Source organism: Mustela nivalis (assembly GCF_964662115.1).
Source record: "Mustela nivalis genome assembly, chromosome: 10".
NCBI lineage: Eukaryota > Metazoa > Chordata > Mammalia > Carnivora > Mustelidae > Mustela > Mustela nivalis.
The window spans coordinates 82,256,741-82,272,349 of record NC_139029.1 but is presented as its reverse complement, the minus strand read 5'-3'; the positions used below and the strand labels follow the sequence as shown (position 1 = coordinate 82,272,349).

The 15,609-nt window shown below is 38.7% G+C and overlaps 1 long non-coding RNA gene across 1 annotated transcript in view; it reads left to right on the top strand.

Moving 5' to 3' along the window:
- Window positions 1-15,197, top strand: part of LOC309842139 — a 58,279-nt gene extending 43,082 nt beyond the window's left edge. The window contains exon 4 of the long non-coding RNA XR_014299520.1: window positions 14,943-15,197. This is a non-coding gene — a long non-coding RNA (uncharacterized lncRNA). The remainder of the gene's footprint in view (window positions 1-14,942) is intronic.
- The last annotated feature ends 412 nt before the right edge of the window (window positions 15,198-15,609 follow it).

Below are 15,609 nucleotides of genomic sequence, written 5' to 3'. Positions count from 1 at the left end.
AACATGGACTCTAAGGAGAGAGTTTATTCTTAAGGCAATAGAGACGACTGAATGGAAAGAGATGTGAGACCTGAACCAAATGCATCCCCAAAGTCCATCAATGAAATCAACTTGAAAATAATCAAATTAGTTTTACATCAGATACATGAACAAATGCTCTTGACATAAATGCCTTGTTTCCAGAAAACATGCAAAAACGTCAGATTTCTAGCTTTGCATCCTTTTCCCAAGAAATCATGGCTCACTTACTTGATTTTCCTTTGAGATGAGGATTCTTATGTCCATGTGGCCCACTTGACCTCTCATCGAAGTCTTAATCTGCACACCAAAAACTAACTCCTTAAATGATCTTCTTCCAGTTCCTCTACCTTAGAAGGAACAACCTTCACTCATCTCTTAGGCCCCAAAACTTACGAGTTCACCTTGATACTTTCTGCTTTCTTACCTCCATATCCATATCCCTTGATACTTTCTGCTTTCTTACCTCCATATCCCATATCCCTCCAGCACCTCCTAAATACCTACTAAACATCTCTTAAATATTTTATCCTTCTACTCTCACCACCCCCTTAGTAGCAGCTACCGTGACTTACGGTCTAGGAGAGGGTACTAAACAGAATGGCCTTGCTACTGGCAGCCTGCTTTATCTTTGGACCTTCCTGGATTTCTTGTGCATACTCTACCTGAGCTCTCTTTCTGAAATGCAAACCGAATTATGCCATTCTCTCTGAAAATCCTGTAACATTTTAAAGATTAGTTTTAGGTTTAAAAATAAATTATTAAACATGCATCAAAGCCCCAGTGGTCTGGCCCATCACCCTTTCCAATAGGCCCTCATCCCATCTCAGCTGGTAAGCATGATTAGCCTTCTTTCAGTCTTTCACACCTATCAACCTCTCTCCTTCTCACTCTGGACCTTTGCTCTTCTCCCATCAGGAAAACTCTTCTGTCCCCTTGTCATCCAATAAACTTTTATTTTTCCTTCAAATCCCAGCTCAGAGCACCTAGGTGGCTCAGTGGGTTAAGCCTCTGCCTTCAGCTCAGGTCATGGTCCCAGGGTCGTAGGATGGAGCCCCACATTGGGCTCTCTGCTCGGTGGGGATCCTGCTTCTCCGCCCCCTCCAATGCCTGCCTCTCTGCCTACTTGTGATCTCTCTCTCTGTGTCAAATAAATAAAGTCTTTAAAAGAAACAAAAACAAAAACAAAAAAACAATTTCCAACCCAGCTACCCATGACCATGAATAACCTCTTACCCACTCTTGTAGCACTGCGCAACTCTCTCTAATGACACTAATCATAATTATAATTTTGTCACTTTGACTGGGCTCTAAGCTTTTTGAGGACAGGTGTTACATCTGCTTCTGTTCTCTAATGAGTCTTCAGAGCTTAGCCCAATACTCAGCATGTACTGTACTGTCAATATTTATTGAATAATCATGGGCATATTAACCAGTACTGACATTAAAGATAATCATTTGCTGAGTAATGATAAATATTCAAAGGAAGACAGTTTTTTTTAACTTTTTAAAAAGATTTTATTTATTTTATTTATTTATTTGACACAGAGAGAGGGTACACAATTTGGGGGGAGACAGAGGGAGAAGCAGGCTCCCAGCTGAGCAGGAAGCCTGATGTAGGGCTCCATCCCAGGACCCTGAGATCATGACCTGAGCCACCCAGGAACCCTGAAAGACAGTTTTTAACATAAGTGCACTGAATATATCTGTCTTTACTTTTATTGCCCATATATGAGGTTATCAATGTATTTCTTGCATTCTTACTCATTCAGCAGACCTTACACATTTGGATTATTTGGCTTATGTTAAGACATGTAAGACTTGAAATATGTTTTTGTCTGCCTCAAATTATTATACATTTTAGTTTCTCAGAACTGAAAGATAATTTTCAGAAGTATCAATCACTGGGCACAGTGGATTCATTAAATGACATTAATGACATGGGGTTGAGATTTAGAACCAGACCTATTTGGCTTTGAATCCTAGCCCTGCTATCTATTACATGTGTAACCTTGGGCACTTGACTTCATCTCTTTGAGCATTAGGTATATCATCTGTAAAATGGGTTTTATAACACCTACCTCATGAGATTATATAATTACAATTCTTCCCATTTAATAGGTACTAAATAAAAGGTCTTTACTGTTCTTGCTGCCGTAAATTCCTCCCAGATAATCTGCACAGTTCAAAAGACCTACCAATTAGATCATCAGCCCTACTGCAAGTTCCATCCAGATGGAGTATATGCTTTAAAACTGAACTTTACCTGAATTGGAGCTAGAAAAAAAGGATGGAAGGAGGACAAATACGCCAATCACTACCCGTGGGCACCCAGCTTAATGCCTTAATGAACAGAAAGAAAAACGTGTCATTTCTTTGATGTAGTGGTTACCCGATCTCAATTTGCTTTTAATTTGCTTAAGTTATTCATAAAATCTCATCTTTCAGAGTAATTAGTTGTATTTATCTGCTTTTTAGAGGGAAGGTGTTGTTGTCAAGGAGATGTGACCCCTGATTGACCGGTGAGCTAGATTCAGCCATCAGAGGGTCCTCATAGCCTCCCCTTTTCTTGGAATGTATGGCATTCTGCCCACTGTTCCCACCATGGGAACCTGTTTTCAAGGATACAGCCTTGTGAGAGCAATGTGTTGTTGGGACCATCTGGACTGAAAAAAATGAGTGAACCTAGATTCTATGCACAGTTTTAGGATTCTGGTGGGCAGGTGTGGAAATCCACCCATCTCGTTGCTGCCCAAGACAAGCGTTGCATGTAAGTTCCCTCGCTTATTAATAAACCTGCCACCTACCTGTGTGGCGTGGTCTGCCTCTTTGTTCCTTCCTTGTCAGGATGGGGGTCAGTTTCAGATTTCATCCAAGAAGCTCCTGCATTTGCAGACCAACAGAAGGATGCCTTCATGTTTTGTGCTATAGTTTCTTTCAGTATGCTCTTTTAACTACTTAGTTTAGACAGAAACGGTAAAGTAGACACTGCAAACATAGTAATCAAGTTAACTCACACTTTGGTTTAAAATGACAAACATGACAAATGCCTTTATTTATTTTTTTTTTTTTTTGACAAATGCCTTTACGAGGGTGCTCTTAGATGGTGTGGAGACGGAGGTATTCTTGAGATACCTAGTTTTTATGAACAGACTATGCTGCTAACATAATGTACTCAGTCATTTTGCTAGTCTTACCTTTAAGGAAGTCTGTGCCTAGACCATCTCAGCAGAAAGATAATCTGGGTGGTTACTTCTAAAATACTGTATGTCAAAGACATATTCGTGGATCAAAGCCTGGGGAAATTTGCTCTTCTTGTGTTCTTTTTCTTCCAGAAATAACCATTGTCTTTTTACACCTATTGTTTAGCAAGTGACTATGAAATATTGTAGATGTATGTTAGTAGAGGTAGCATAAGATTATTCACCAACCAATCAAGAATATTATAAGAAATGATAAAGTAGTATCCCTCAGTCCACAGACAAGAAATAATTAATAAGTATGAAATCAATGTATGATAAAGGCATTACCCTTTGACTTGATGTTACCCAGTGTATTATTTTATTTTTACACATAAATAAGATATGGGTGTAGTTTCCACAATCAAATAATATATATGTGCTTTAAAGATGTATCAGTGGGTTGTAAAACTGCCTCTTCACAGGCATTAATCTCTACAAATTCTTCTTTACTTTGTATGCTACAATAATCATAATCTATGTGGGTTAACAATTATTTAGTGCTCATCCTGTGCCAGATACTATGGTAATCATTTTACACCCCTAACTCTAGCCACGTTTTGCTGAGGTAGGTGTGTATAAGCTGTGTTTCCTGATAAGGGAAGCGAAACTCAGAGAGGTCAGGTAAGGGTCTGAAGATCTCCGCAGCTTGGTTTGTGGTGGAGGTGTGTTTCTGAGTTCAAGTTCACGATTCTGAAGCCTCTGAGTTTGGCAACTGGTGAGAAATAAGCTACAGGCAAGCTGATGGGAGTCCAGTGCATGAATGTTTCAAATAATGCTATTCTTTTACGTATTTCTCTGAGCATTTGATTAACATAAGCAACATGGATTTAGCAAGCTTTTTACCTCTGTGTTTCCTCCGAAAGCTTTTACGCATGACCCTTTCTGCTAGTGAGTGTTACTGGGAGTGAGTAATAGCCTCTGAGGTTACTTAAGCCCTTTGTTGCCATGGAATCAGTAAGAATACCCAGATTCAGAGAACCGGGGATGTGGGAAAATTGTTGCTGCTACATAGATTAAATCACTCAGTCTTTCATTAATTCAACAAAGCATCAGTCACTCATTAAAGCAACAAAGCCCTTTACATTCCAAGTAAGACTTGAGATGTAAAAAAAAAAAAAAAAAAAAACCACAAAATAACAACATATGTTCTCTGTCCTTTACATACTCATACTCTAGTGTGTATGGCAGGAGAATTGATAGGTATGTTAAATAATAATTGTAATAATAATATACATCCCATAAAACATGGAAACATGGAAAAAGTACTCTACACACATAGAAGAGAGTGTTTCACTGGTTTCAAGGAATTATTCTGGAGAAGGTTATAGATGAGTGTGAGATGGAGTCCTTCGGCTGACATGGAAAGGTGTGAGCTGACGGGCATTCCAGAAAGAGGAAAGGTATGTAAAGGAATCCGGAGCCAGTTAGTTTGGTGTGGCTGAAATGTAAGGATCCAAATACCCACTCATGCACACCTCGGACAGTTCTAGCCCAAACACCCCATGTCTCCCTGTCTCTGTCTCTGTGTCTCTCCGTTTACTTATGGAATTGGCTCATGTAACTAACCGTGGGATGGTAGAAGCTGGCAGTTCTGAAATCAGTTAAGTTAGGTCAGCGGTCCAGAAATTCAGGCAGGATTTAATGTTGCAGTATTAAACTGAAATCTGCAAAACAGGCCAGCAGGTGGGTGCGTCTCTATGTTGCAGTCTCGATGGCAAAATGCTTCTTTCATGAGAAGCCCTAGTCTTTGCTTTGAAGGCCTTCAGCTGGTTGGACGAAGCTGAGCCACACTGTGGAGAATTGTCTGTGTCACTCAAAGGCTGCGGGTCATAAATCTTAACCACATCTAAAAACTAGCCTGGCCAAACTGACACATAAATGAATCATCACACGGGCTAAAGAAAAACAAACTTTTTCTTCCTTCATGGGCTTTTTTTCTTGCTGATACTAATCCCGAAACTTATACAGATACAGAACGCAGATCACTTACTGGATGCCCAGATGGACAGGAATCTAGGAAATATAATCTTTAGTTTCCCAGTCTTTAGAGAACCAGGAAGGCAAGAAGTTGGAATGGGTGTTGAATGAGTCAACTAAGCACACTGTCTGCTACTCAATATCCATTCAAAGGTTTCCCATACCCAGACTTTTAAACTAGAACAAGAATGGCATGAAGGCAAGAGCTATATCCTTAATATAGTTCAACTTTTTTTTTTATTTTTATTTTTTTTGAGAAAGAGAGAGAGTGGGGGAGAGATAGAGGGAGAGGGAGAAAGAACTCAGGCAGACTCTGCGCTGAGCACCAAGCTTGATGCTGGGCCAGGGGGCTGGATCCATCTCACCAACCTGAGATCATGACTTGAGCTGAAATCAAGAGTCAGACACTGAACCAACCGAGCCAATCAGGTGTCCCAACTATCCTTTGTTCAAATGAAAACTTGCTTATTCTGTCTTCAGAAGGAAAGCCCCAACTCTCGTCTGTGTCTGCATCTTCTTTCTTTCTTTCTAAAGGTTTTTATTTATGTATTTGACAGACAGAGATCACAAGTAGGCAGAGAGGCAGGCAGAGCGGGGGCGGGGGAGAGCAGGCTCCGTGCCTGCCGAGCAGAGAGCCCAATGCAGGGCTTGAGCCCAGGACCCTGAGATCACGACCGGAGCCAAAAGCGGAGGCTTAACCCACTTGGCCACCCAGGTGCCCCTCTGCATCTCTTTGTAAGTAATGTTCATGTTTACTCTGGGGTAGTTACAATCACATCTTGGTATTTTGTAAGCTATAGAATAAATTATGAAGTAATCGGCAAAGAATTTATCCTATATAAATTCCTATATAAATTAACAGGAGAAAGGAATATAGGGAAAAATAGACTCTCTCTTCTTTCTTTTACTACTCATAGTCCTCATTCATTTTGCAACTTTCTAGGAGACTTCTCTTAATACTTGTAACTGGGTGTAAGTTTGTATTTATTATTTCTTATATCCTCCTTCACTAATGATTCTTAAGTTAGACCACTATTCATGAATTTCTGGCCTTTCCTTTTCTAATATAATCATTTTAGTAAAGTCTTTTTAATATCCCCTTTTTAACCAAATAAGTTTTGATATATAACATATCCATTGTTAAAAAAAAAAAAAACATATCCATTGTTACTTACCCCAAAGTATTTTTAAATATCTGTGGACATTGGTTTTCACTCATGATATATTTAGACATAATTTTAAAAAATTCTCCAAGTCCATGGGAATTTTCATTTAGATTTTTGATACTGATTAATTATATTGTGGTGACAGAATATGGTTGATAGCATACTTTTATATTTTTTTGTATTGTATTATATTATATTATACTATTATGCACTATTATTTTTTAAATTTTTTTATTTTTAAAAAGATTTTATTTATTTATTTGACAGAAAGAGAGAGAGAAAGAGCACAAGTAGGGGGAGCCAGAGAGAGAGAGAAGCAAGTTTCCTCCTGATCAGAGAGCCCGATATAGGGCTTGATCCCAGGACCTTGGAATCATGACCTGAGCTGTAGGCAGATGTTTAACTGACTGAGCCACCCGGGTGCCTAGCACTATTATTTTTAAAAGTATTTTATTTATTTATTTAGACAACACGAGTAGGGGGAGGGGTAGGTGGAGAGGGAGAGAGAGAATGCCAAGCAGATTCTGCACTGAGCATGGAGTCTGATGCAGAGCTTGATCTTGCAACTCCAAGATCATGACCTGAGCTGAAATCAAGAGTCAGATGCTCAACTGACCGAGCTACTTTATTATACTATGTTATACATTTTATATGATAACTGAGAGAAGCATACTGAAAAGTTTCACTCTGATCACAGATTGGTCATATTTTCCCATAGCTCACTCAAGTTTTGGTTTGTATGTTCTGCAAATTGCTTTATCTTCTTAGTGGATTTAAACTTTTATCCTTATGCAGTGACCCTCCGTATTTATCTTAGTGGTTTTCTGATGTTTTGCCTTCTTAATATCTGTTCTACATTCCTATGTGACTTCTTTCTTTTGGGAAATCCATTCTTCCTAGACCACCATTCTCAGGGCTGACTTGCATTTTTTCCTATATTCTTAAAGTTTTTTTTTCTGTACTCTTAAGAATTTGGTTTATTTTTGTAATGCATTTATTTCTCTGTGGTTATTATTTTGATCTTTAATTGGTTTTCTCAGATCTACAGTCTTACTAATTCCTTTGTTTCTTCATCTCATCTTTGAAGTCTCTTATTGTATTCCTGCTGTTTTTTATATTTTTCTGTTGTAGCAGGCACTTGTAGGGAAAGTTCTTTTCTCTGGCTATGATTGCTTCCTTATGAGGCTCTATATTCATCCTTTAAATAATATGTTTCTTTTATTCTACTTTTTCATTTCTGTGTGTGCTGATATTTTTTAAAATTGAGGCTTTGCCATGTATTTTTTATTCTGCCTACTCATTTATAACACAATAGTTTTACTAAGATATTCCTTCAGATTTGATGTAAAGTGAATGTTGGTCCCTCTTCCTATCATTATCTGTGCCAATTTGGGGCTCATATCTATGCTCTCTGGAAGAAAGTTTCAAGCTGCCTACTTTTCCCAATGCAGAATGCAGCCCTAAACTTTAGCTTCAACAGAATGTTAGGACCAAGTCTGTATTTTTTGTATTTGCATCTTCCTTCCTTAAGCTCTATTTCACCCCCTTACAATTCAGAGAGGAGCAGATATTAGCTAAGTGATACGTATTTGTATTCCTGGAGTAACTGGAGAGTGGGATGGAGCAGAGAGACACCTTACTTGGCACCTTTGTAGCCTGGTGTCCTATTCCTCATAATCCTCAGTTCATCCACCAGAATTTAGATTTTCTCATACTTACTTTTCCTTTTGCTTTGTTAATTAATTGCCTCTTATCTTGAACTTTCCCCCTTAATAAGGTCACTATGACAGCCCCTGATAGATGTTTGCCTTATTAAGGAAATAATTAATAAAATTATATTATAGATGACTACAAGAAGAATTCTCAAGTGTTGCCTTGGCCATTTGTCTGGATTTTTCACATACACTTTCCCTTTCCTATGAATTGGCTGGAGGTGTGTTTTAAATGAGTTTCTTAGGGTGTGGTCTATTGGTTCTTCTTTCTTTGCGTATAATTTTTTCTTGGAGGGGAGGTAAGGTTAGGAGCCTGTTGAGTCATATTGGTCTTTCTCCCTGTACTTTTCAAAGATTTTCACCTGAGTCAGTATTCTTTTTTTAAATGGTTGGAGCTGACAGGCCAGTTGCCTTTTTGCAAGGTTCATTGTTGCTAGCGGTTCCTTAAGATTTGGGAGAAATAGTAAAATTGTTATCCAACCTTACTTTCCTTCTTACTTTGATATTGTTCAGGATTTTTAAACATGAAGTAGCTTTGAGATTTATCCCAATCAGAAAATATTATCAATCTGCCTCAGTAGCAAGTGGTCATTTATCTGAAATATGCAAGTTGCAGCTCCATTTGGTGGCACAGCAAAGGAGAGGAGCTGGGGGTAGTGATGTGTGACTATGTTTTCCCAGAACACTATGATGTTACTGGGAACAAACTGCATGTCTGAGTAAAAAGACAATTTATTAACAACCAACATTAACCTTTGCTTTAAGAGAAATACACATATATTTATCATGTCCTTTCAACCAACACCAAGTAACCAGAAGAAAAAAGTTACATTATTATATCAGAATATCAGAAAAAAAAATGTAATCTGAGGATTTTAAGTGATGTAAGTGGCTACAGAGATTTTTCACACATGCCAAGAACAGTCAGGTTTTCATCAAATTATACATAATAACACTGAGAGCAATGAAGCGTACATGAACTCTTGAGAAGATTCCAAATAGAAAATCTAGCGTTGGTTTTTTCCTAGATGCTAAATTCGTTGTTCTTAAATTGCTGTTCTACTTGAGAGTAATCTATTTTTTAATCTTTGTCCATATATGTACTATACTTCTCTTATCCAAGCCAGTGAACAGCTTTATACAATTCCACTCACTCTATTTGAAGTGAGAAATGGAAACATAGAAAAGATGAGTTGAAGATCCCAAGAAATATGAAATAAATAGTTATAAGGAATTCAGTAAGGTTTCAGGTCTAAGAACAATTCCCTTTTTGTATCTTAAAAGTAAAGTTTTAAAGGACAGAATACACATGGAAAATTCAAATGGATAAATATTAGCAGTAAAAGAAAATGGGTCAAAATCACTGGGAATATTGAAGTTTATATTCTTATATTCTCTTGGTTATTAAATGTCTATTTTCCAACTCCTTGCCTCACCCTCCCCATTCTTAGAAAAGGTAGGTGGACAAGAGAAAAAATACAAGTGATGCTTTTTCTGCCTTAATTGTAGCTGCCTTTTATCCTCCAGTCTCTACCTTTAGAATGCTACATGCTCCTGCCTCATAAGGAATTCAGTCTCCTTTAGACTCTTTCCTTCTAATCTAAATACAAACATATTCTAAATTCTCAGTGCCATCTGGGCCCCTTGCTGTATCACATTGTGTATCATATTTTTGTCTCTACTATTTTTGCCCAAATTTATTTAAATTATAAAATATAATAAGTAAACATTAAAGGCAGCCTGGAAGTGACCAAGTAAGGAATATAATGTCATATAATATAAACATTCTTTATATTCTTGTGGACCACATTCAAAAGAAGAGGCTCAGACTTTCTAGAACCATTTTTTTTTCCCCTGTTACTCTGTTCATCTTAAGGCTCTTAGTTCTACCCCTCCCAACCCCAGCCTTTCTGTTCCCTGAGGACACTGTTTCCCACAGACTTCCCACTTGGTGACCATTTTTCTCCTATACTGGCACTGGCTAGAGGCAGGGTACTTATTCTTGTTTATCTACTTCCAGCCCACCTAAAGACTCCTGACCTCTTTAAATGCATACCAACAAACAATGAACACTTCACTTGGCCTTTTCAACTTCTGTCTCAGATCTCTGTTTTTTTTTTTTTTAAACTGAAAATTTCTTAGGAACTTTCTATTTCCTGCTCCCACTAGTTCACATCTCACTCTCTAAGAAAGTCATGACACAGGCTTTCATAGCTGGCATGAAGCTGGTCTCATCAAAGTCAGCCTCTCTCTGACTTTCTGTAGCCAAATCAATAGTCAAGTCTAATTTCTCATCTTGCTCTACTTTCTGTTTTATTCAACATGTTTGACCTCTCCCGCCTTCTTAAAACCTTTTCTTAGCTTGCAGGACACTCAACCTAGCTCACCAGTATTTTCCAATCTTCTTTTCCAGCTCCCATTCTCTTCCCAAATTCTAGGTGAAGAATTTTTCTTCTTTCTAAGTTAATTCCCTAGTGGATTACATGCAGACACCTAAATTGGAATACCATCCACCTGCTAGCCACTCCCGTCTTCATGTTTCCAGACAGTCCCTTCTCCTAAATTTCTGACTCGTGTGTTTAACTGTCTACTCCACAGCACACACTCCTCTCAAAACAGACTTCACAGAGGGTTGGTAGAGAATGTACTTAATGCACCAATGTGGAGCAGTCTTAACCTTGACATTCATTGTAAAGAAATGTAGATATTACAGGAGGTTTACATTCAGATTGGGTTTAGTAGGTTGTCATTTTTCTAATGTGCCCTTATATAAAATATGAAAAAATCAAGGTCTTTTATTTCCTGGTAAACTCAACTTCTATAATCAATCCACTGACTAGTTAATTAACAAGAGTGAAATTAAGCTCCCAGGCCATGAAGCATTTAATTTGCCTTAGAATCCTAGTCTAGTTAAATACCGAGTCTCTGGAGGAAAGACACTGTCTTGATGCCCTTTACTCTTGGTAAACCAGAATTAGAAAGAACAAGGGAAGCCCAGACAAAATAAGCAGATTTTGGCCCAAGCAGCCCTTTGACAAGATTGAGCTGTGTGCTTGCATTTGACAATCTCAGTTAATTACTAAGAAAAAGAAAGAGTTAGGGAAAAATAATTTATATATTTGAAAGTCCTCATCTGTGGAATGTAAGGCAAACCAAATTAGTAAAAACACCAAAACAGGTTTATCTTGATATTTTCCTGTGGCCTTATTGTAATTAATGGAAAGAAATAATAGAAAGCTGTTGTCTTTTCACTAAGTCTGTCTTAAGATCACGAACTACTTCAATATATAAGAAAAAAGCAAAAACACTTTTCATTTTGAAATGAGGTGCCAAGATTTTATGGCTCCAGGGTCATCATCCTGAAGAAAGTCACAAAAAGGGCAGATAAATTACAGTCTATAATTAGGACTCTTCCCTTTACTTTTGGCTTTTTCCAATGCCAGGTGGCCCACGGTTAACCAGGCCAGATCTCACATCAGAGATTAGAGTCAAGGCTAGTGTTCTGTGTGGTACCAACAGTAGCTTCCATTAAATTTTGTTTGGGATGCCAACTTTAAATGTTGCTGAACTTGACACCAATTCAGTGATATTTGAAAGGCTTACTTTGTTTCAATACATTTCATTTTCTTTGGCTCACAGCGAAGGGTGATATATTTGCTTGCCAGGTGAAGGTGAATGGCAATTCATGTCAATTAGAAATTTATTTAGAGAATTTAAGGTCTTTCCAAATCTAACATTCTTTGCTTTAAGTGGCAGAAATCACAAATGCAATCAATTATTGAGAAGAGAAAGTAGCATGTTGCTGAAAATGTACAGAGAAATAATAAAATACAGAAGTGCAGTGATAAGGTAAAGGATTGCTCCCGGGGACCAGACCCAGCACCATGAGCATGAGGTAAGGGCAAAGGCTTCTTGCTCACAGTCTGGCAGAAACAGACAAAGATGGGACGAGAGAAACAGGGAAGGCGATGGTGGATTAGAATTAGTGAGGGCAACATGTAGATGAATATTAAGCCACATGCTTATTTGTGTAGAAAGTAAAGCACAAATACAAACCATGGAAATAAACACTATTTTGCCACAAACAGTAACTGAATGTTAAATTTATCCTTAGCCAAATGTAAGATAGCAAAAGGACAGCTCACGAACAGACTGAAACCTATAATTTGATTTTAAGAAGTGAACACAGGTCTCTTTCTTTGAGCTTACATTCTACACATGCCAAGGAAAATGATCTCCCAAATTTCAAGCCTCACACGGAAAAGGATTAGAGGGTTGTATTTATAGGTTAGCTTTGATTCTGCAAAAGAAAGTGTCCTTTAAGTAAAGAGTAAACAAACTTTCTATCCAAGAGCATTTTGTTTGCTTCCCTAAAGATTCCAAATTTGGAATTGTATCCTTTCACCCTGAAGATAACCAAAAAGGTTGGGTTATCTTTGTTCCCTTTAGGAAATCAGAACAGCTTCATCAGTCTTTGCATGTGGGTCTTTGAAGTAGGCAACAATCATATGATATTCTTTCCGTCTTTCACACGGGAAAGCTCTGGCCATACGAGTTAGTGGGCCTCTGAACCTCAACAATAGTCTAATGTTTATGCCACTACCAGGATCTACTGATATAAAAAGCTCTAGATTAGAATCTTTAACTCAAGGATTTTGTTGGCTTGGCACACTGCACTTCAAATGCTATTTAAAGATGCCGTGGATGAAAGCGTTTGGGTCTTTTGTTGGACATATGTCTTGAAAGCCTGAAATTGGAATTAATTTCAATATTTCAAAGATGACTTAATTTTATCTGGGCTTTCCCCCAAACAACTTCTAGCATGAGTGTTATAAATGTGCACAGTCTTCGGCATGAATAAAAGATTATCATCTTTTGGCTCATGGGAAAAGTAAGAACTTTAAGAGTATATTGACGTGTATTCTAGAAGCCTAAGAGTATACTCTAAAGAAAGAATACATTAAGATGTAATAAGGTGTCTTTAAGGACATTAGATTGGTGTTGAAGAAGGAGGAACTATACCATCCCCACAAACTGTTAAAAGTCCTAGCCAATTCTTGCTTTGAATACTCTCCTGATTAGTGATTTTGGTGACAGTAACACTAGAGAGATGGAATCTGTCTTGGCCCCCCTTCAAACAAGTTATACATTTTACCATTGCTAACTGTGTTGTTTTAGACAAGTGAACGTGTCTGGCCTTCCTTATTCCCAAACAAAGATGATATCAGTTATCCAGAGTGTTGTTTGAGGATTAAATGAGAAAATAGGTGTGTAGCAGGATCTGAAGCTAAGATTTGCACGGGATTTTATGTGCTCAGGAAACCCTACCTCGTCACTCCACCTCAGTTGGATTACCGGTCTGAAAATGTTCGAGGCTTGGTTATATCCTTATATCCTATCATTTTCTTACGACTCCTCCGACTGTTGAGACCGAAGTTAAAGCTTGCCCATTGTTACAATTTATTCTAGGCATATGTAGACACACATGATTTACATAAGGGAGTGGAGATTAAAGTCTTGTGACTAAATAGCAGACCATTATAAACAAGGCCCTTTAGAAAATGTCCCCATGAATGAGGTAGGCATCTTAGGGTTTAGATTGGATCTCTACCTTCTGGGGTGCCCTGCATGTGTACTGAGCAGGCTCCACCTTGGTTCCAGAGAGAGATGAAGGGCAGGGACCAGAAAAATGTGGATATTTGAGGTAGAACAAGAGTAAAGTAGATTCAGCAGTAAGCAAGTATCAACTTCAACTTCTGGAGGCAGATTTGGTTGCAGGCAATGGGGCAGAGGTTGACAAAGACAGCAGGGAGTGCAGAGCCGTAAGCATTGCTCACCTGCTCTCCTAAGGGGCTTGGAAAAGGGTACAAAAATGGGGAGAGGCAGAAGGAATGTATCATCAAGTGGAGGCAGGAGAGTAACTAGGCTTAGTATTCTATGGTAAGCCACATTTGGACCACTTGTGGAAGGGCCCCTGGGAATTCCTGGTAATAATTATGGAAAGACCACTTGGAAAAACAGCTACAATTTTTTTTTTTTTGGTATCATGATATGGCATTTCCGTATAAATGTGACCCTATTTGTTTACCAGTGAAGCTTACGACATGCAGGTTAGAGACATATAAAAAACATAGCAGGGAGAATGGCACATGGCAAGCAGTTAAGAAACAGATGTTGCTGTTGGGGTCCATTATCAAAGGAACGATACTGAGACAAAGTGAAAGTTATGCAAAGCCTTATTCTATGCCAAGCATTAGAAGTCAGACTGACCGGCCAGGGCAGCCTCTGAAGAGAGCGAACCCCGCCCCGCCCCCCAGGCTGGTTTTATAGGGCCTAACCGCAGACCCAAGGTACATGGCTTCTATTGTTAAGGCGTTTACTCCCGGAATGGATACCCGCAACCATACCAGGAACTACGGGGGCGTTTATTCCCAGAATGAAGTCTGTGGATGTAAACAATATGGATACCTAGGCAATATGGAGTTGCTCTGGCTAAGCAGGCCCTAATAGTTAAACATGTTTTAACATTAAATTGTCCCTAACAGTTGCTATTATTATTGTTGTTGTTATCAGTTCTTTAACCCTAGCACAGTCCATTAGCTATAATTTCTGTCAACAGAACTCAATTAAAATGCGTAAAATAAAAGTTCAAAAAAATGTGTCCTAGATCACTCCTGAGATCTGTAGAGTTCTTCTGTAGAAATCTGAAATTATAAAGTTATGGCACAGAAAGTATTCTCTAGAAAATGAATTCTGAGTCAATGAAAGAGGCAAACATGGGTACATGCAATACTTATCATTTTATTTCATGTTCGTTCCCTCTGCAGCATCTGTACGGCCAACAACATTCTCTGACTATGATCATCAAAGCCACGATGCCGGTGCTTCTGTACTGGGACAGGAAGATTTGCTGAGTTGCTGAGGCACTGCAGAATGAGGAGTGGTCCCTCTCCCCATCATTCCTAACATCTCATTTGCAGGATTTGTGCTTCCTCTCTGCTCTGAGTGATTAGAAGTTCTGGTTTCCAGAGGACTGAGGGTGATACTTCTTACCAGGGGCATAAGAAAATGTCCCTTAGGCTCCAGGCTATGGTTTGTGCCCATTTGTTTAGAGCCCCTCATCCCAAAAATATCATGCAAAGAAATGAAATACTCCACTGGCAGATAATGGGAGTCACTATGAAGTCTCTTGATGATTTAATGCTCAGTGAAAACAGCAAATGGGCTATTCCAGCAACCGAAGCCCTGACAAAGACTTCATATCTAGGGGTTTAGACCCCTTAGTTGTGAAGCAGGTTGGCATCACCCCACAGGGGCAGCAGACCTAGACCAGTTGAAGTGCTGTCAGAGCTTGAACATAACCTAGAACAGGTGGTGGACGAGAGAGGTAACCTGTGTAAGTCACAGCCTCAACAAATATATCCATAAAACAGGGACTATAATCTGCACCACTAGTCTCCCTATTGTCTTTCTCTTTTTTTTCAAGAGAAATTG